The sequence below is a fragment of the Colias croceus genome, chromosome 13 (assembly GCF_905220415.1).
Source record: "Colias croceus chromosome 13, ilColCroc2.1".
Lineage (NCBI taxonomy): Eukaryota > Metazoa > Arthropoda > Insecta > Lepidoptera > Pieridae > Colias > Colias croceus.
Window position 1 is genome coordinate 8,447,234 of NC_059549.1, and position 22,936 is coordinate 8,470,169.

A 22,936-nucleotide genomic window follows, 5' to 3' on the forward strand; every position below is an offset into this window, starting at 1 on the left:
AATAAAAGGTAGCCTATGTTCTTTCTCAGGGTCTAAAGATTGTCTGTGCCAAATTTCATCAAAATCGGTAAAGTAGTTTATGCGTGAAAACCATACATACATACATACAAACCTTTCCTCTTTATAATATTAGTATAGAAGTATAGATTAGTAGGATGGTATTACTTAAAAGGTTATTAATTATTATCATGTAATTATTTGGTTCTGATCACAGATCACAGAAACTAAAGGGTTCTGATGATAAGAATAATAAGAAATAATTATAATTTTTGTTTTATTGAGTCTTCAAGTTAGGATTGCAGGTTCGAATGATAATAATTTTTGTATACCATCGTATATATTACATATAACATAATATGGAGACATTTCATCATGTCCACAACAATATCAAGGTTAGTAATAAATATTTCTACTATCAATTATCATCAAAGTATTAAATCGGTAATAAGTATTTTTATAATTGAATTTGAATTTCTGTTTACTATAAGAAAAATTAATAGGCACTTTTTATTTTAGGGTGTGAAGGGATTCAGTCAAGGAGTTTTAAATTATTGAAGAGTGGTAATTATTTAGAAGTGGGGTCGCGAAAAAATTGAGCCCTACTTTTATATAATCACCTGAAAATTTTTCACTAGAGTATAAATAATAAAATATGTGCTAATTAAATAAAAAAAGGTTTTTTAAACAAGACATAACTGCGTTAAAAACAACCGACTTCAAACTTGCACTTGCAACATTTACAAATACAGACAAAAATGCTCATAAAATAAAATACTGGGCCTATCCTAATAAAATTTTTATGGGACCAATTCGACACCATCCCGCATCGAACAAAAAAAGAATCACGTAAATGATTTATTAAATAATTCACAAAACACGAAGATTGAATTTGATATTTTTGGTTATATGACATTCAAATGCTTTATAAATATAAATTTATAAATATAAAGAATATAAACATTCGATCACGAAATTATGCGGGTTCGAGTCCCGCCTCGTGATCGAATTTTTTCTATTCTTTATAAATTTATAAAACACGAAGATTTTAAAAATGTAACCAATGAACACAATCAATATTAGATTAATTGTAATGGTGTATAAAAAGTATTATGTCCTATGGAATTCTACTATGGGGCAGGGCAGCAGATATAGAAACTATATTTATCTTACAGAAAAGAGCCATTCGCTCTATATATAATTTACGTGCTCGGGACTCGCTAAGAGATCTCTTTAAGAATACTGGTATCCTTACTGTACCATCACAGTATATATTTAATAATATTTTGCATGTACACAAAAACGCCGACTTACACACAAGAGTAGGAGATAAACACTGTTATGGCACAAGGAACAGAAATAAAATTGAAATGCCATTTTACCGGTTAGCCAAAGTTAAAAATTCATTTATGGGTCTAGGTATACGCTTTTACAACAGAATTCCACATTGTATTAAAGAGTTTGGTAGTGCTAAATTCAAGTAAAACTCATGTAAAAAATATATTAGTTCAGAGAGCCTATTATAGCATTAAGGAATATATGGAAGATGAAAATGATATATTATGAAGTTAGATATAAGTTACAGATTATGTAATATTGACATGATTTTAAAAGAGCAACTATTTAATATGATTAATTACATTAAAATGACATTAATAAGTTTTATGCTGGGAATAATAATATTATTATTTAATACTTAGTACTTACCTTATGTTGCTATTAATTATACTCTAAGAATATCTAGGCGCCATATTTTAATTATTGAGTTTTCATCTAGCAAAATTTCAAGGAACAGATATTATTATGTACCTATTTAAATCATTCTTATTATAGGTATTTTTATAAACATTTCCCTACCCATCCCTAAACTCGTACGTTTATTCGTATTATTAAAACTTCAAGTAATTATCAATTAATTTGTGTTTCAGTCGTTTGTTTCATCTTTCGGTGTCAAGTTGCTATCGTTTGCGTTAGCGGGAACTACCTATGCGGGTTTTCCTTTGAAAACGCGGGCGAAGCCGCGGGCGGAAATCTAGTGAATAATATAAATAAGAAAACATAAACATTAAGGTCTATACATATCGCTGCAGTGCTGATACATGTAAATATGGCCCTTATGCGTCGCAACGACAATAATTGATGACGTCACAGCGCAGTAGTTTACTATGCAAACATAGTTTTTCAGTTAATTATTGTAAAAATTATCAAAATTAAATATTTTTTTTTGTAATTGATAGAGCAAATCGGGAGCAATTTTTTTGGAAAAAATTTTTTTATGAAAAGTGAATATTTTTCATTCTATAGGGAAATCAAGTTTTCAGTATTTGGATTTTTTTTAAATTAATTATAAATAAACTAATAATTATAGAAGTGGAGCAATTACTGATTCTGATGGAGCAATTAAGGAGCAATTTTTTTGCAAAACAAATTTTTTATGAAAAGTGAATATTTTTCATTCTATAGGGAAATTAAGTTTTCAGTATTTGGATTTTTTAAAAAATTAATTATAAATAAACTAATAATTATAGAAGTGGAGCAATTACTGATTCTAATGGAGCATTTAAGGAGCAATTTTTTTGCAAAAAAATTTTTTATGAAAAGTGTATATTTTTCATTCTATAGGGAAATCAAGTTTTCAGTATTTGGATTTTTTTTTAAATTAATTATAAATAAACTAATAATTATAGAAGTGGAGCAATTACTGATTCTGATGGAGCATTTAAGGAGCAATTTTTTGAGATATTAATAATTAAAAAAAAAAAACTTTCCGCGCTAACTTCCTTCCGGTTATTATCACGTATTATTTTAAAAACATTTTTAATCTAAAAGGAAGATGAAAATTAGGTCCGGGCAACGTCCTTTAAATTGTGTGCACTAATAAAGTATCTATTAATAACTCGACAGCGCTCTCAGTAACACGTTTATCGCATTTATTATGCTCCCATTAAAGCTTATAATTAATGACAGCACCATTAAAGACTGTCTCATAGATTTGATGACTTCGGACGTACAAACAAGTTTACACTAGCCAAATAACCTGAAATAGACTTAATTTATAGGGATAGATATAACACATCGCCTAAGTAAAAGCTCCAAATTATCTTTTACGCTTCTCTCTTAATATTATTTCAGTTTGATTAATAAATTTTTATGGACATAAACGTTATCTAAATAATAAGTGAAACAAATAGATAATATAAACCACATTTCCTTATAAAAGAAAGTAAACACGAGTATTACAAAAACCAAAGTTACCCGGAAAGCACTGATTTGATTGCAGAAAAAGGTAGGAAATAACGGATTTCGGTCATTAGCTGCCCGAATCCAATTAATTGCACTACGTAATGTTTGCTCTTCGTGAAACTGAGATTTGTATCATAAAATACTACTTGTAGCTTCAAATTTGTTGCTTCATTGTGGAAATACATAATAGTTATTTTATCCATACTAATATTATAAATACGAAAGTAACTCTGTCTATCTGTCTGTTACTCAATCACGCCTAAACTACTGAACCAATTTTCATGAAATTTGGTATGGAGATATTTCGATACCCGAGAAAGGACATAGGCTACTTTTTATCGTGGGAAAATGACGTAATCCCGGAAATCCCACGGGAACTATGCGGATTATTCTTTGACTGCGCGGGCGAAGCCGCGGGCGAAAACCTAGTTAATTATTAAAATAACGAACTCTTATTATGTAAACTACAAATAAAACCGTCAGACATCGCTGTTTGCCGTGTTTTGAAATTTAAATGCACATACGTAGTGCTGAATTCGTTCAGAATTCCATCTAGTCTATCTCAAAACTGAAGCCCATTTCCGAAAGCTTATTTTACATTTTTCGGTCGCGTTCGTTTTGCAAACAAATTGCTTTTACCTCTAAAATAACTTAGCGAATACGAAACCAGATATTGTGTTTTGAAATTTGAAAGGTACAAATTGTGAGGGATGTGAAGATATGACCTTGACAAAGAATCTTTTATTATGCCGTAAGGGCGAATATTCTGCTTCTAAATTTAGAAAAGTTTGATAATGTCTCGAAAATTAGCGGGATAATGAACTCGTTTTAATGTTGGCTGGGACGTTAATACATATTTGAGTAGGTTGTGATTATCTAAGACTATTTTATTTTTAATTAAATTCTTGAAACGCGCTTGGTTATTTCACACACTTCCGTAGCTCTAACCTCGCTGATGTGTAATTTTATAATGTATCTATACGTTTTAATTATTTTAATTAATAGCATTATGTTAGTGTGAGAAATTAAAAATTGTTTATATAACTGTTACCTGTAAACCTACATATATATGACTGTTAACCGACTGAAAGTGTTATGTACTTTTATATTAGTTATGTACTCTATATACATAATATTAAAATTATTTAAACTGGAATATCATACAAAAATTAAGCATTTTCTTCAAGTTTACATCTAGAACGATAAGTGAATGTATCGATTTGAATTTTAAAGAGTTATAGGTAAATAGCCAGAGGCATAAATATTTTATCAGCAACGTATGGAAGGTAAGCCGTGATTCATCAGAAATCTTAAAACAAGTGAATCATGAAAACTGTATGCGATAGTAAAATTTAACAAGCGATATATTTGTAATCAACCTCTTGAATTGAATTAAATGCTATTCCAATACATTAAAAGGACTAAAAACAACAAATGTGTATTCGTATTTATGGTAAACAACAAAGGGAATATGAAAATATACGTATTAAGTTAAGAATAATTAATCTAGACTTTACCTGACATGAAAATTCGATTCTCTGCCTACCAACAACAACAAGCAAACGCCAAAATTCTTTAATCTGTATGCGCAAATACTTACTCCTCAATAATTCCGCAATGCCCAGAATTAACAGTAATGAATTTTTGTTAGTTTGTTTTACTGAAAATTATACGGATTTTTAAACTATCAGCATTTGTTACTCATTTTTTATTTATATTTAACACAAACAAAAAATATTTTCGAAAGTCCCGATTCTTTTCAACATGAATAAATTATCCCTGACTGCTTGATATACACAATATCATATACACATATTCATAGGGTTTCTTGCTAGTTATTTTCCGCCGCCTACACACTACCTCTAGAAAACGCTCGATCATATCTTTGTCCGGGATGACTTCGAAGAATGGATCATACAATCATCAACACCAATCCAACCAAAGTAACCATCGATGTTTATTTAAATTTTAAATTGAGATTACATTTTTTTCAAATACTCACATTGTATAAATAATTAATAAGTAAGTACATATATGTATTGCAATGTCATTAAGAATCTACTGTATCTAATAAATAGTTCGTAATAATTTCAAACATAAGTATAAATTTAATTAGTATATTATATGCGGTTTAATGTAATCTTAACTTCCTTATATACTTATATTTATTACATTTTCGTCTACGTCCTTCAGATTCCTAATAACTAGGTAACATAAACAATGTCAATCCTCAAGCACAACATCATTACGGTATGACAGCAACTTTACTCATAGTTTGGACGAAATTAGACGAGTTTGGCCTCATATTTGCTAATACAGTATACTATTATACTATCTGTGCTAATACTGTCAAAGCAAAAGGTCAAGATAGCCCTGGATTCGAAATAGGACAGACCAAAATATCTGTAAACGATGCCGTAGGTCATGATAAATTTACAAACACGAATAATATTATACTCACTATATTAAGATTATTTTGGCGAAGTGTTTATGCAATAAATGTCTATGTAAGTAATTGGCTTTGATAATATGTAATTGTTTCGCTATGTGCTATTAATTATGTTAGATATGTGTTAATATCACACTTATTTGATTATTCATTTTCAAAGTAGATTGAATTCGCTAAACCTTAATTCGTAGTAAGTTCACTTGAAGTTCGTATCCCAAATTCAATTAATTACTTGCCAAAGAGAGAGTGTCGAGAAACCGCAGAACTATCGATAAAGATAAAATTAAGTATGTTATTTACAAATATGTAATACACTATGAATTTAAGAACTGACACATTTCTGAGAAAGAATATATCTGTGGCATCTGGGAGAAACCTGTTAACTCCATTTTTGGCAAAATTTTGTTAGATACATGTTTGATAAGTACAGAAAGCGCAGATTTTTTTGATCCAGGCGTGATATCTCTACGACCACGGGAAGCAGGTGAAAAAAATGGTACACTCCTGTTAAATCCAAGATTTTTTGCTACAATCAAGATATATTATAATTATCATTAATATATCATAGTAACTTTTGATGCCAAACCTGATAACTAATATAACAAGTACATAAATGTTAATTCCAAGCTTTATGCCTATGGATTAAAACTTGTTAAGTCCCAGTTACCGCGTATGTACCAAAAAAATGAGATACCTACATGTTAATTATTGAAACTTATCAGATTTGGATTTATATTTCCAATTTGGTACATATAACGGTGACTACTAAATAACAAAAATACAGTGTTATTTTAATGTAAATATCTATTTATTTTCATTAATTATATTTTCAAAATAACCACTTTTAGCTTTAATACAAAGGCTAACGTTTCCTGAAGTTTTCGACGATTTTCCGTAGCTCCTCTTCAGATATTTTGTTCCACTCACGAGTAAGTGTTCCAGCCTTCAGCGCGTCTACACTTCTGTGTGAAGTTGCACAGGCCCTCGCCTCTAGAATTGACCATACGCTATAATCCATTTCATTAAGGTCTAATGAATAATTATAGAGGGCGTTGGGCTTGGAACTTATGAACTCTGGGAAATGGTCCATACACCACTGCTGCACATTTGAGGCCCTGTGAGATGGAGCAGAGTCCTGTTGAAAAGTCCACGGTTGGTCACCAAAGTGCTGCTGGCTCCAACGAAGATCTACACTCTCCAAAATATCGCGTCGGTATATTTCTTGATTCATTTTCACGAAACGAATTTTTTACGAAAACGAGAGGAGGTTTTCCTGTTGAGCAAATGCCACGGCAAACCATGACTGCATCAGGTTTTTACCGATGGTGGATAATTGATGTGGCTCCAGGGCGACTAGAAGAGTAAACTCTATCGTTTTGGAGGGTATGAGACTGTTCAATCGGAAAAATTTCTTCATCTGTGAAAAAAATATTTTTCCACGCTCCACCAGCGGAGCGCGCTTTCAGTAAGCGACATCTTTCAAGGCGTATTTTTTTATCTTTATCATCCAAATCGCTGCGCTTTTCGCAGCTTGTATGCTGTTAACTTGAGCTCATTTTTAACAACTCGTTGCAACGTTGAATACAACGTTACACCTAAATCTCAAGCCATTTTTATTACCTTGGCTTGTGGATTGCGGGTCAATCTTTATTTGACGATATGTCGAAGCCTAGGCATCCTCACAGTTCTTTTTCTGCCTCTTCCCGGAAGATCACCAAGATGGCCAAGCTCATCGTAGCGTTTAATAGCAGAAGAAACTAACTGCCGACTGATACCGAGAAGTCGCAGTATCTCGCACTGCCGCTTACCAGCCTCATATAAGGATATTATTGCAAACAATTACTATTTCTAATTTATTCTATTCACAAATAACTTTAAGTTGGCGCCAAATCATGTGAAAATAATTATTAAAAAATAAAAGCAACGCAAGTCCCATTTTTTAAATTTATTATTTTCAAATTTGTCAACGTAATTTCCTGTTATCTTTTGTATTGCATTGGCTCAAAAATCTACCCTCAAAGAAATCCACCACAAGTTTCTCGTGCCAGGTCACACTCATTTAGAGTGTGACGGTGATCATGCGTTGATAGAAAGATTTGTTAAAGAGTACAACCCGAATATTGCAGTTCCTCAGGATTGGGTGAATGATATAAAAATGACAAGCAAAAATTTATCGGTGAAATTTATGACACAAACCGAATTTTACGGTTTTTCGAAACTACTGACTAAGAATTTTGTCAAAAAAAATATTGACACTTCAAAACAATCTTTTGCTTGGAATAGTATTTTCTGGCTAAAATTTTTAAAAAAATCAGAGGAAGTAAGTTTTAAGTAAGTATTCATTGGAGAAATCAGAGCCTTTTAGGACATTTTCAATGAAAAGAAGAGGAAGGCAAAGTATCTGTTTAGAAACATTACGCCCTGAACAGGCATATGTAGGAGGATTGGCGATTGAAACCAAAAAGTTTAAAGATTTAATGGATCTTATGCAATTCATTGTTCCAGTTTATCGCGATTTCTATTCTAATTTAAACCAATCAGCTTCTGTTTTGGAAAACTACTCAGATAGCGAAGAAGATTACGATTAGTATCCAAATGAGTGATTCTTTTGTTTTGGTATTTATTTGATATGTGCCTTTATTTAAATTTTTGTTGCATGTACACTCCTGTTAAGTCCATACTTTTATTAAAATTAGCCATAAGAGTGATTCCATTGTGAAATTAACTTATAAATAAAGAAATATAACAAAAATAACATAAAATTGTTTTAATTAAATGAATAGCAATGAAATAATCATTATTTTTATTTTGCTCATTTTGAGATAAGTCCATTCCACTGCCATATTTTTTTTTGGTGAAAATCTGATAAGTCACATTATTCGCTAAACTACTGCGTCAATTTTGTAAACTGTACATGCAAAAAAAGGGTTAATATATGATATTTCATTATAATATGACATAATTCATTTATATCTTATATCCGATTTTTAGCAGCCAATAATATGTTAAATTGCTTCTCCTGAAAATTTAACTTTTTGGAGTTAACAGGTGTCTCCCAGATACCACAGATATAATACTACTACTATTACTAATTGTGAAGATTTCATAATATATTTAGCTAAATTATTTAATATATAACATAAAACGTTTTACCATAAATTAAAATACCGCAAAACTATTTCAATAATTACACAATCGACTTGCATATGTGGAACGTCTCGCGAATCAATTAAGCGAAATCATTTAGTAACCCAATTTGTGCTTTAACATTCAATCAATAGAGTTCAATACAGTTTAAATCGTGTAATTTGACCCGACTGTGTCGTGAACGGAAATGGGTCAGCTGGGTGGCTCTCTTCAATTCTTTTTAATTACTTCGAAGTGCTGTTAGATGTTAGGATAAATTATCTTTGGTACAAGTACCTATAGGTTGTCTTTTCACGCGTTTAAATTACTTTTTTGATTGTATGAAAGAGTTTTTCAACTATCTAATATTTATTTATTTATTATTTATATGTGAATATAGATGCAGTCTACAGAGCAATTGAAAATTGTCAATCATTGGAAGACTATAAACACCTCTCTGCGTACCTATTCTTCCAATATTTAAATCATAAATCCATTAGAGAAAGATCTGGAAGTTATGTAAGCAATTGGATAATTTAATAGCAGTTTAAAATATATAATAAAATTTTCACTGTAAACCCTAGAAACCTCCTTATAAATTGATTAGAAAAGCACTCTCTGTGATTGCCACAACACTTGAACACTTTGTAAAGAAACCTTTTAAAATCCGGCACAGAGTCGCCGTTTAAATAAAATCTATTTTATATTTAGAACTGACACCATTCGTTATTTGTAAGGTGAGGGTTAATTTGAAGTTACCTTTTACTATACAAACATATTCGCATATAAATCTAAGAATCTTTCGAGAATCCAAAGAAGAAATATTGCTAGGTAAGTTCTAATCTCTTCTAATCTGTATAATATATTTAATATCAGTGGAAAAATAAGTTTTGCATAGATTAGAACAAATATGTTATAATTGCTGTAATACTAAGTGCATCTAATTGTCATATTTTAAAAATATATTAAAATAAGATGCACATCTATCATATCTATAAATATCTACACTAATATTAAAAAGAGAAAAACTTTGTTTGTTTGTTTGTTTGATTGTAATGAATAGGCTCATAAACTACTGGACCGATATTAAAAATTCTTTCACCATTCGAAAGCTACATTATCCACGAGTAACATAGGCAAGGTTTTAAATCCCGGAAATCCCACGGGAACGGGAACTATGCGGGTTTTTCTTTGAAAACGCGGGCGAAGCCGCAGGCGGAAAGCTAGTATGTAATAATTTTATCAATGCTTTAGCAAGTAATAGTCTAATTTTGTATTTTGCTAAGAGTGGTGTTAAATTTTTTGATATTCTCTCCATATTTTTGACGATGTTTTAAGTAAAATGATATGAAAATAAAACAAGTTTGTCCTTGGTTGAATTTATTGACAGCACCCGGCGCTATCGTTTATCGGAAGACGTTCTCAATCGAATTGAGGACTTTTCCCTGTAAAATAAAACGTAGATTTGAGAAAATGGGTAAATAAGAAACGGCTTGACTGATTCTATTCTCATGAAGTTTTGTGTGCCGATTATCAGATCTACCCAAGTTCTAAAAATCGGTCTAAATCTATTTCAAACATGTTAGCGCGTTTCATTTAGCGATAAAATTATATTTTAAAAGAAAATCAATTGATGAACTTAATTAATTATTTTAATAATAATTAAGTCGTCTACAGTTGCGAGTCATTCTTGTACCGACTTCAGTCGAGTGAAGATGTCTACGAAATATTATGTCAGTATTTCAATACGTAATACAACCACGTTCTAACATACATAAGAGGAAGGCAGAAAACATTTACCATGACAGCAAGTATTTGTATATATTGGATAGAGATCATATTATAAGAATTCAAATAATCATCTGTAATCTGTATTATACACTACGAAAGATTCTCTTGCCAAAGTGATGCTACGCAGATAAATTCAGTACTTATAGAAGTTATTATGATACACATAAATCTGCCAAAATTGTTTAATGTAAATTAATCTTTCACCCATTCTATATTTAACGCTATTAATTTAAATGTCTACAGCTGGTCTGGTGAAAATAGAATGGTGTAAGAGTTCGATTTTAAATCGATTTATCTACGACTAACTTTTTTTTAAGTGGCTAGTCGTAACTAACCTTAATTAAATGTTAGTTATTAGTTAGGCAACTTAGTAATTGGGTTTACGATGTCATTTTAATTCGAATACCCTGAATCTCTTCATAATATTCATTTCCTTTGTCGCTGATAATTAATGCAATAATTAATGTTTGATTGTTTTTCATTGATTTAAACTTTAAAAGGCTTGGAAGCTTAATAGCCATAGAGCTCTATATTTGTCCCGGACGGAGTCTCGGCTCCACATACACTATGTTATCTTCATTCAAAAATAATATAGATACATATCGATGTATAAGGTTGTGGGTTTGGATATTATATTATTATCCAAAATAAACGCCATATCATTTCACCTCACCAAATTAAGCGAGGCTCGCCAGAGATCGCTATTAAGTGATAACGCCGTCTAGTATCACATGCCTATAATTCTATGGATATTACCTTATTCAGCAACACGCATATTAAAGAGAACATTGAATAAAAATACATTACATCATATAAATAATGAATTTCGAGTAAAATATTATATTATAATCAATACCGGAACCCACAATTACTTCCCTAAACAATTATCCGCACTATTAATAGATTGTGATTACTCGATAGCGATTAAATATCCAAATAATAATTAAAATACAGGAAATAAAGCATCCTGATTCATGAAAACGAGATTTACCACGGCAAACGCTGATAATCGTTTTCGATTATTATTTATTATTAATTATTAAAAATATTTAGACATAACTTTTGGAATTTGGATTTACGAATAAGCTCTCTCATATTATGTTCTTCGACAACATAAAAACGTTGTATACCAATACTAGCTGTGTCTCACGGTTTCACCCACGTCGTTTATTTAAATAAAGAAATTATAAAGATTTTGGCTTTCTTCCTTAAATGGACCTAATCTAACAATAAAACAATTTTTCAAATCGGACCATTAGTTCCCGAGATTAACGTTTTAAATAACAAATAAACAAACTCTTTATCTTTTTATTATAAGAATAGAAGTATTATTAATATGAAGGCTCTATATTTCGCCCTATATATAGAGCGAAATATAGAGTTAAGAGTGAGAAGTTTGTCTTACCAAATAAGCTACGAAGTGTACGGGTTTATTTATCGCAGAGTAATAACTTTTTATTACGTTGTATATCTTTGTTATGTTAACCCTTTGTTTATGTCTTAACATACTTATAGGAAAAGGGAATCTAAGACTCAAATACTAAGGTAAATTTAATATTTCAAAAACAGTAACCTAAAATAATCTACCCAATTTGCATTTCAAATTAAGATTAATTTATCATACGCAGATATGATAATAACGTATAAAGTGAAACTGGTGAAATAACGTATAAAAAATGTATTTTCCTAAATCATTGATAAGCTAAGGGAATATACCTACATACTATCTAAAACAGGTAACATCCTTGCTACATAGTAAATAACTACCTAAATGTAATTTCATATAATCCAATTACTTGAATTCTCCATTACGTATGTAAAGACATAATGTCCTTCTGAAATTTATTATATGAAAATTACGTAGCTCCAGTCTCTACGTACATTTTGAATTTAAGGCGAGATTTCGTGCTAAAACGGGTAGGATTTCATATAATACTAGCAATTCCACCATTTTAGGAATAAAATCCACATTTATTCCCAGCTACGCTAACTTTTACGTAAATCTCTTAAAGTTTCATATTAAATCTACAACTTATAAAGATTACAGCATAATTTTTTAAGAGACAATATTTTGTAGCAAACCTTTATCTGAAAAAGTTAGAATATAAAATGAATACGTGTACGTTTATGTATTTTGTAATGGCATTGCACATTGACTCGGATTTTTATCAACCAGTATAATGACGTGGTCACTAGGTAGAGCCATAATAATAAAAATGAGATGTAGAAAAAAGATCTTCTTCATATGAGTGGTTGATTTTACTATAAAATTTCATTACTTTATTAGTATTTGTTATTTTTAGTTCTACGCCTATGAAAATATAATAATAAAACCTTACAAGCTGTTTATTGGAAACATTGGTTTACTTATGGCTTACACCTAAGTCTTAACCCAAATTCTGAACACTGCGTTGTACAGATTAGCGAAATAAATATTACAAAATAACAACAATATTTTGAGTTTTCTATCAAAACTAAGTAAATAACGAAACTCCATTGCTGATACTCACTCACACTAACATTAACAATAACACAGTATTCATAAGAGGTGTGAAATCATATACCAAAGTAAATTGAATATTATACTCCTTCTTTTTGAAACTAATGATATGGAATCTCTCCATACAAAAACTTTTAACTTATCACCAACGAAAGGACTCTTGAAATAGTACCGTCCTAACATTTAAACTACGTCGTTTGTTATCCCTCTAGGTATACATTATAATGTATGTTATTCGTAACCTGACGCCTGAAAGACTGAGGCTTTACAGTTTCTCATATCATAATATTAGGTTCCCAGAAAGCATTCGTGGACATTTTCGCACTCATATTGTAGAAATTTATAGTACATTGGAAGTATGACTAAAATATTATGTATTATTTCAGTAGAAAGAACTTGAGAAAATGTCGTCAATCATCTGTTTTCTTATATCTTTGTTCTAAACTTTGACTTTAGCCAAACCTGATTAATTCGGAAAAAGGAAAAGGGCTTGCTAATATTTTTTCTTACTTTCATTATTCGCGTTTTTTTTATTAAAATTACAATGTAGAATTCCATTACATTTTTTCATGTCTCTGATTGTAGTAGAGTAGGTAATAGGTAAAAGCTATTCCCTATTTCCCAAATGTCATTACTTTATATAAATAATAACGTAGATAACCTTATAAGTGTAAGGCAGCAACAACGTACGTCCTATAGTTTATTAGTAGACTATTCACCTTGTTGCTAACCAATAACAGTTCATGCGATAGCTAGCCAATTGACGGAATGAAGGGGTGAGGCTGGTAATCTATTTGTTAAGCCAACCATTCCATACATTACACCCTTTAGCGATTAGCTCCAAACTCATCCATTAATATGCATGCATCGAGAAATTTACTCGAGTGTGTAGTTTCATCAATATGTAAGATACTCGTGTATGTATATATTGTAAGACTAATTAATAAAATAAATAATAAATAAAATTCATTTAATTCAGGCCACATAGCCCATAAAGTGTTAGTAAAATCTTATCCTAGTGTTAGTATTACAATTACCTATTACCTACATACGTTTATTACTACAGCTTAATTTACATATCCAATGCTTACTAATGATATTATCCGAATAATTTAACACCTTTAACACAATATTTGAATTTTTACGTATACGGTCTCTAATAGAAAAAATCTTTTTTCTCATAATTGCATAAAAGTCATTTACTCTATATAATGCAAACATTAAGGAAGCACTACAGTAACGCGGCAGGCCCATAAACATCCTAAAAGCATTGTTATATTGAACTCTTAGAATGTTCATGGTCCTACGCGTATAATTAACCCAGAGGTTGCTCGTATAAAAAGACTGACAATACGAGGTAAAAAGAAGCTTTTTAACATTTCTACTGCACTGCTTAAATCTTCTTATAATCATATTAGATCGTACAGCTAAACCTCGCCTTTCTCTCTCTATGTCAACTTCGTCGCTTAGAGTACTGGTGACAAAGTGACCTAAATATTTAAAATTTTCTACAATTGCTAGTTTCGTTCCGTTCAAATAAATAGGTGGGATGTTATCGGGACCCTTTCCTGAGCGAAATACCAAGACATTACTTTTCTTCTCATTGTACATTAACCCGTGTTCGCTAGCAAAATTTTGACATATATCTACCAGTACTCTAAGACCCTTGATCGAGGGGCTAAGGAGCACCATGTCGTCCGCGTAACTTATGTTATTGACATTAAACCCGCCGATATGACAGCCGGCATGGGCTGAACTCAGCTCCTCGATCAGCGCGTTGACATACAGATTGAATAGGATCGGAGAAGTCAGTCCGCCCTGTCTTACACCACAGTTCAATATGTATGTATCTGAATATGACCGCTGCCACTTTACAACATTCTTTTGGTGCTGATACCAATATTTCAGGATACGAATAATACTATTAGGTACACCCGCGTTAAACATTTTGTCCCATAACTTATTGTACACCACTCTATCATATGCCTTGCTTAAATCTAGAAAACACGCATACACAGAAGTTTTTCTAGATTTATAATAGTTAACGCAACTTTTCAATGCAAATATCGCAAGATCCGTAGATAAATTTTGTCTAAAGCCAAATTGACGATCATTAATTTTTACAGTCTTTTCTATGTAGCCCAATAAAATAAATTCAAAAACCTTTGATAACACAGTGGCCACTGATACCGGTCTATAATTACCCATGTCAGAAAGGTCACACAACTTACTTTTTACAATTGGGACAACCGTGGTCATCATTAAACACTCCGGCAATACGCTATGCTTAATAAAATGGCCAAACAGATAACTTAACAACTTTACAAAAGTCGGTCCAGCATATAACAGATGCTCAATGTTCAGACTATCATGACCTGATGATTTTCCTCTTTTGAGATGTTTAAATGATCTTATTACATCTTTTTCTGTGATTTCTATATCAATCAGGTCACCACACTCTGTTTCACATTCTTTGACGTTCAATAGCGGTTGTACAAGAAAATGGTCTTTAAAACTATTTGCAATTTTTGTGCAATCACTCTCACATCCTATTCAAACTCAAACTCAAACATTTATTTATTCAATTAGACTTCTTTTAGAAGCACTTTTGAAACGTCATTACATATTTTAACATTTACCACCGATTCGGAAAGCAGTATCTACGGAGAAGAATCGGCAAGAAACTCCATAGTTGCTCTTTTTAATCATGTCAGTTTTACAATTTAATTTTACAAAATACATTATATGTTTTATATGTACATTATAATCATAATATGCCAAAGAACTGTCCTGTGGTTTTTACGCGACAACCCTCCATGGGTTTTTATCGTCCATATATTCCTTAATACTGTAATAGGCTCTCTGAATAAGTACATTTTTTATATAAGTTTTAAATTTAGAACTACTGAACTCTTTAATATTATGAGGAATTCTGTTGTAAAAGCGTATACCTTGACCCATAAATGAATTTTTAACTTTAGCTAGCCGGAAAAATGGAATTTCAATTTTATTTCTGTTTCTTGTGTCATAACAATGTCTATCTCCTACTTTTGTGTGTAAATAAGCGTTATTGTGTACATATAAAATATTATTAAATATATACTGCGACGGTACAGTAAGGATACCAGTATTCTTAAAGAGATCTCTTAGTGAGTCTCGAGCACGCAAATTATATATAGAGCGTATGGCTCTTTTCTGTAGTATAATTAATATAGTTTCTATATCTGCACCCCTGCCCCATAGTAGAATTCCATAGGACATAATGCTATGAAAGTAGCTAAAGTAAACCAATCTAGCCGTCTCTTCATCGGTGAGATGCCTTATTCTTCTCACTGCATATGCAGCTGAGCTGAGCTTAGCAGCGGTGGTGGTAATATGGGCCCCCCATTGTAGCTTCTCATCTAGTGTCAAACCAAGAAAAACAGTAGATTCCACAGGGTATAATACCTCCCCGTTTAAAATAATATTCCTTTTCACCTTTTTTACATTTGGGAGGATAAATTCTACACAATTTGTTTTTTTTGCATTTAGTAGTAAATTATTAGCATTAAACCAATCGGATATGCGTGAAAGAGCAGAGTTTACTTCGTCAACATTTGTGTCATGTCTATCCACATTAAATATTAAAGAGGTGTCATCTGCAAACAGTACTATTTCACACATATCCTGCAAATAATAAGGTAGGTCATTAATATACACTAAGAACAAAAACGGTCCTAAGATAGATCCCTGCGGAACACCTATGTTAATCGGCGCACCGCAAGATTTCTCTTCATTAACGACAACGGTTTGTACCCTGTTCTGAAGATATGAAGCTATGAGATCCTGAGCTAAACCTTTGATACCATAAAAATTTAGTTTCCGTAATAGAGTGGAATGTTCTACACAGTCGAAAGCCTTAGAAAGGTCGCAGAATATCCCCAAAGCATTCTTTGAATTTTCCCATGCTTTGTATATATGTGACAAAAGAGCTACTCCGGCATCAGTGGTAGAGCGCCCCTTTGTGAAACCATACTGTTTGGCGTGCAGTAAACCATTTGATGCAAAATGACTACTTAATTGGTTTAAGATTAATTTCTCGAAGACTTTGCTCAAAGTTGGTAATATGGAAATTGGCCTATAGTTATTACAGTCTTCTTGGTCACCACTTTTAAATAAAGGAATAACTTTGCTAAACTTTAGTAAATCAGGGAATATACCACAGTCGCAACACTGATTAAATATAAACGCTAGATGTTTGGCAATATTTTCTATGATATTATTTACTAAATTAACAGACATACCCCAGAGATCACATGTTTTTTTTAAATTTAATGTTTTAAACGTTTTAACAATTTCATCAGCAGTCACGTGGCGCAATTCAAATAATTTGTTACACTCAGCAACGTGGTCCCTCAAAAAGGACTCTGCAAGCGCTGAGGACGAATTTAATTTCTTAGTAATACTAGCAGGGACACTACTAAAGAAATCTTCAAAAGCAAGCGCAACATCAGCACTTTTGTCAATGACCCTACCAGCATTGACAAGTTTTATGGTACTATCATTTGATTGGCTTTTGCCCATTTCACCATTAATAATTGTCCAAACCGTTTTAACTTTATTGTCAGAGTTGCGTATTTTACAAGAAGCTTATATCTAATACACTGGAGATTTCGGTATGAACATTGACGTGTAACAAGAAAATATTGCCCAGTTCATGTTTTTTATCACTTTCACACCTAACTTGGTATTGCCACTGTTAATACGAAGTTTTCCCAAGGCTACTATGTATGCTGTAATATTCTGTGCAAAAGGTTAGTTTTTGTACATGAGTTTGTTGATAAATTGCCAACAACGTCATTCAGAAGCATTATTGGATGAGACAATTATTATTTATGCTAAATAAACTAAGTATCTGAACCAATTATTAAAAAGCGATACTCCCTGATTATGGGTAGTCACCATAATAAAATTGTAGCAACTCTCACTTTGTCAATATGGCATGTGTGTCAAAAAAATTGCGTCGCTTCGAATATTTAAGTTAATATTGTTGCTTATTTAATGAATATTTTCCGAATATAAAGAATGCATTGTATTGTGCAAAATTGCAGAAGTGTTTGGACACCAAATTCTGGCATAGAATTTCACAGGCAAGTGTATATTTACGTTATTTACAATATTCCTCAATACTCCTGCATTTACCTGTTTAGAATCATTTCAATGGCAAAAATTGTCTAATTTAGCATCATTTTAGTAAGTAGTCATGTTAAATTTGTTATGTCCCTAATACTTTATCATTTTTCAACAAGTTTTCAATAAACAGATTTAACAAGTAAGGTAACCATGATGACGAGTTTTTATGGATAGCGAAGAGAATATATTGTAATAACAATATTATGATGAAAATTTAGAACTCCATTTTAAAGATTGTTACTAGTAATGAAACAACACATGACATCGGTATTGCACTCACATGTAGTTATAAGATTGTTCGTTTTTACATTGAAATTTATACTTTTTTAACTTACCTCATATTTTTTTGTTTTACGTATTTCAGCTTTCCAAAAAGTAAAATAAAAAGAAATATATGTGCCCATCAAGGTTACTGAGGATTACGACCCAGAAAAAAATACCTTTTGAAAAATAAACTTTGTAAAGTTAGCTGAAATTTGTGCAAGGCTGCTATAAACAGTTTTTCTTTGATGATTCTGGCTTGAAATTGACCCGTCGAAGCAACGCGTTTAAAAAGAAGATCTGAGTAGCTAACAATTTGGTAAACAGCATCTGATGCAAAACACAACTTTCCTCTATTTACAAAGGATGTTAATGCTATACATCAGTTCATATCCAAGCTTTGTAGCCAAAAGTTATTTATAACTATCATTCTATACCAATTAAAATTGTATGTACCTACCTATAAAGTATGACCATAATATTATAATATAAATACTGTTAAAAATATATGTCGTTATTATTTATAGACCATGATTTTTAGTTTTTTCTATTTTGTAAAATCCTGAATTTACAAACCAGCGAGGTCACTCGACAGAAAGAGACAAATAACATGACTGACGTCATTGAATGTCATAGTTTCTTGTTTCAAGTTAATGGTCATAGTGCAATCTCCAGTGTATTAGAGGATATAAGCTTCTTGGTATTTTATCTCTGACATACAAACTCTTGGCAGTGGAACAAACTTTTTTAAACGTTTTTGAATAATTTCTAACGTAACTAAGAAATGATAAGTCTTTGTTATATTGTTTCATACCATATAACTCGTAAAGAACGTTCCTGCATCTGAGTATACTAGGAGTTGCCCATTGACTGAATGGTAAATCCTTGGTAATAGTTAAAGATTTAACTTTAAATATTTTTTCATATTCACTATGAATTAATTTAAAAAGATTTGTAAACATTTCACAAGGATTTTTATGAAAGGATTGATCATTCAGGTCAGGCAGTTTATTATCAATATTATTTCTAAATGTATGAATGCCTTTTTTAGTTATAGGCCTAACGTTAATTCTTTTGAATGTAGGTATGTAATCCCACTCAAAAACTACTTTCTGGCCACAGTGATCCGAAGTTAGTGTGTTGAGAATATTTTTTTCTAAACAGTTGCAATCACAATATATATTGTCAATACAAGTTGCAGAAGTAGGTGTTATTCGTGTGGGTTGATCAAAAAGTTTATACAGATTAAATGAATGAAACAAATTAACTATTCGTGTAGCCGTTTGTGTGTGTGAAAGTAAATCAATATTAAAATCACCACATACTATTACCTTCTTTTTACTCCTGCCTAAACGCTTTAATATTTCTTCCATGACAGTCTCAAACATATTATAGTCACTGGAAGGAGGTCTGTATACGCAAACAATAATGTAACGCTCAAGCTCAACACAGGACAGTTCAATGGTGCGTTCTACAGAAAGGCTAACAATGTCAGTTCGTTCCTTGCATTTTAAACTATTGTGTACAAAAATAAGAGAACCTCCATGAATAGCGTTTGTCCTAAAGTATATACTTTTTAATTTATAATTATCAATATTTATTAACAACTGACATTGTTTAAGCCAATGTTCTGTTACACAAAATATTTTAATACTATTATGATTTAAAAATAATTCTATTTCTAATAGTTTGCTAGCCAAGCCTTGAATGTTTTGATGCACAATAGAAAAAGACTGCTTAGCTGTTGTCTTATAAACTAGTTTAAATCTAGCTTAGGGCTAGTTTGTCTGTCAACACTTAACCTAGGTTGATGTATATAATTACTACTACATAAAATTATAGTAGATCGATGGTCTGATACCGAACATGTACCAGACTGGTTAATATTATATGCTATTAACATAGCAAGTTCTCGCTTATATCTATATGGCAGATACACTGTATTCTTTGTCAAACAAAAAGATTTTGTACAAGAATTAAGGTCAAAATATATAAATGCATCACTATGATGATTTGTTAAATTATATAATTTTAAGTTAATATTATAGATAAATTTATTTTGATTTTGTGTCAAACCAGGCAAATATGGTAATGTACACAACATAAATTTGCATTTTGTCTCACTACTAATTTTCAACATTTTTTGAAATCCTATATCAATGTCATGTTTTTTTAAATTAAGACTATCTCCATATAATATAACAACAATATTATTTCCATTAAAACTAAAATTATCTAATGAATTCATGATATATGTAAATGAACTATTAGTATATATTGTACTAGAAACAACCCTATTTTGATGACACGTATTTGTAATTTGCCAAAATTTAACAAAATTTTGATTACTGTGATGTTTAGCTAATAAATCAAACTTAACCTGTTCTTCATTTTTTTGACACTTTTTTAAAGCTGCCCTAAATCTATTTCGCGAAGATCGCATTTGTTCGTACACTGAACCACAACGAGGCTTACTACATGAAATCCACATCTTAAAATATATTCTGGCCTTTTTGTGTAACTCTTTGACGTGATCGTTCCACCCTAGGATACGCTTTTGGCTGCATATTTGATTCGATGTCCCCGAATTTCATTATTTTTTGCTGTTTAGTCGATAGCTGGTAGTGGATTTTCTTAACAAACTGCTTTTCTTTTCCAACTAAAATGCGTAGTTTTTGTGAAAATCGAAATTGAAAATGATATTTTTCAAGGTTATTTTTGTACTAAAAACGCAACTTTAAGTAAAATCTTAAGCCATTATAGTATCAAAATGTCTAAATATCCCACTCACACGCATTATTTTTAAATATATTCATGTACCTATTACTTTATTTACATATTACAATTTTTTTTGTTAAAATATTATTTTAACAATTTATTATAGCCAAAAATCGTTCCAATAATTTGTATTTACAACAAGCCACAGATTAAATATGACGCAGATCACAGATTAGCAATACAAATATACTAGCTTATCATAGAGTATAAATGATACATTTTAATGTTATTTTTATATCTCACTTTGCTTCAGTTTTTAAAAACGATTAACTTTTACTTTTTTTAAGTATTCAAATAGGTAGCGAGGAGCGAAGCGACGAGCGTGTTAGGTTAACTCTTGAACTGCCGCACGAGCCGAGCGAGCGAAGCGAGCGTGCCGCGGCAGCGGCCGGCGAGTGCCAGAAGCGACTTTAGGGCGATTCCCACTCAAACAAAAAAAAAACTACTTTGGTTTAAACAACTTGTTTGTATTTTATTTATGTATCGTAAAATTATTTTTATTATCAAATGCTTTCTAAGTTAAAATTATTTTTGACAAATTCATTTTAAAAATCAATTTCTAATTATGTTTAATATTTACAATCGTGAACGCGTCATATAACATTTATTATCTATGGCATGTCGTCAGTCGTAAATACGTGGTAAATACAAACTTAAATTTTTGGCTATATACCTTTTCAGGTAGTTAATATAATTTTAGAAATTGTTATATATATAAATTAATAATCCGGCAACCTATTTAAAAATATTGCCTGTGTGCGAGATTATTAGAAGTTTTGATACGACAATGGTATAAAAGTGTCGTTTTTAGTACAAAAATAACCTTAAAAAAATTATTTTCATTTTCGATTTTCACAAAAACTACGCATTTTAGTTGGAAAAGAAAAGCAGTTTGTTATGAAAAGTCACTACCCTCTACCTATTTTACAACTCTAAACAATAAAATTCGGGGACATTGTTTCAAATATTTAACCTACGCTTTTTATTAATAACCTTATTATTTATATAACTATAAGCCGCACCTTCCTTCAAAATGTTGATAATATTATTATACATAGATACTAAATATTCAGAATGATCTTTTATGAAACAATGTGAGTTGTGACTTTGACATTTTAACTGCAGGTTTATGGTTTTAAATTTACTTTCACAATATTTACCATATACTTCAATTTGTTTTAAAGTTCTATTACCCCAAACTATCTTATTACATTCTATATCCTTACTTGACACTATTACCTTTGGTGGAATACTCACGTCTAATTTACAAAATATTAACAAGGGATAATGATCTGACCATGTTACGTCGTACAGAATACTACACTTTTCAATTGTATTTGAGGCCAGCCTAGTACACACGCAATGGTCTAGCCACCTCAACGTTCCGTGCGCCTCACTTAAGAACGTGTAGGACGATTGACTATCTAACATTTCTATATCCGAGCATCGCCAGTCTACCTCCTCACAAAAAGCCAAAAGTTCATGCCCAAACAATGCATCAGGGTGCGCATTATAATCCCCTAACATATACACTAATTGTACACAACTATTCTCGACGATAGCATTCATCGCACTTAATGTACTCGTAAACTCCGGCAAATTATCGCTACAATCACAAG

At 31.2% G+C, this 22,936-nt stretch overlaps 1 long non-coding RNA gene across 1 annotated transcript; it reads right to left on the bottom strand.

Annotated features, from left to right (window-relative positions):
* Positions 1-21,092: 21,092 nt before the first annotated feature.
* On the bottom strand, positions 21,093-21,674 carry LOC123696992. The gene is made up of 2 exons (XR_006752164.1): positions 21,331-21,674; positions 21,093-21,198 (listed from the first exon to the last, which is right to left on the bottom strand). It is a non-coding gene; the product is annotated as an uncharacterized LOC123696992 (long non-coding RNA).
* Between the last annotated feature and the right edge of the window lie 1,262 nt (positions 21,675-22,936).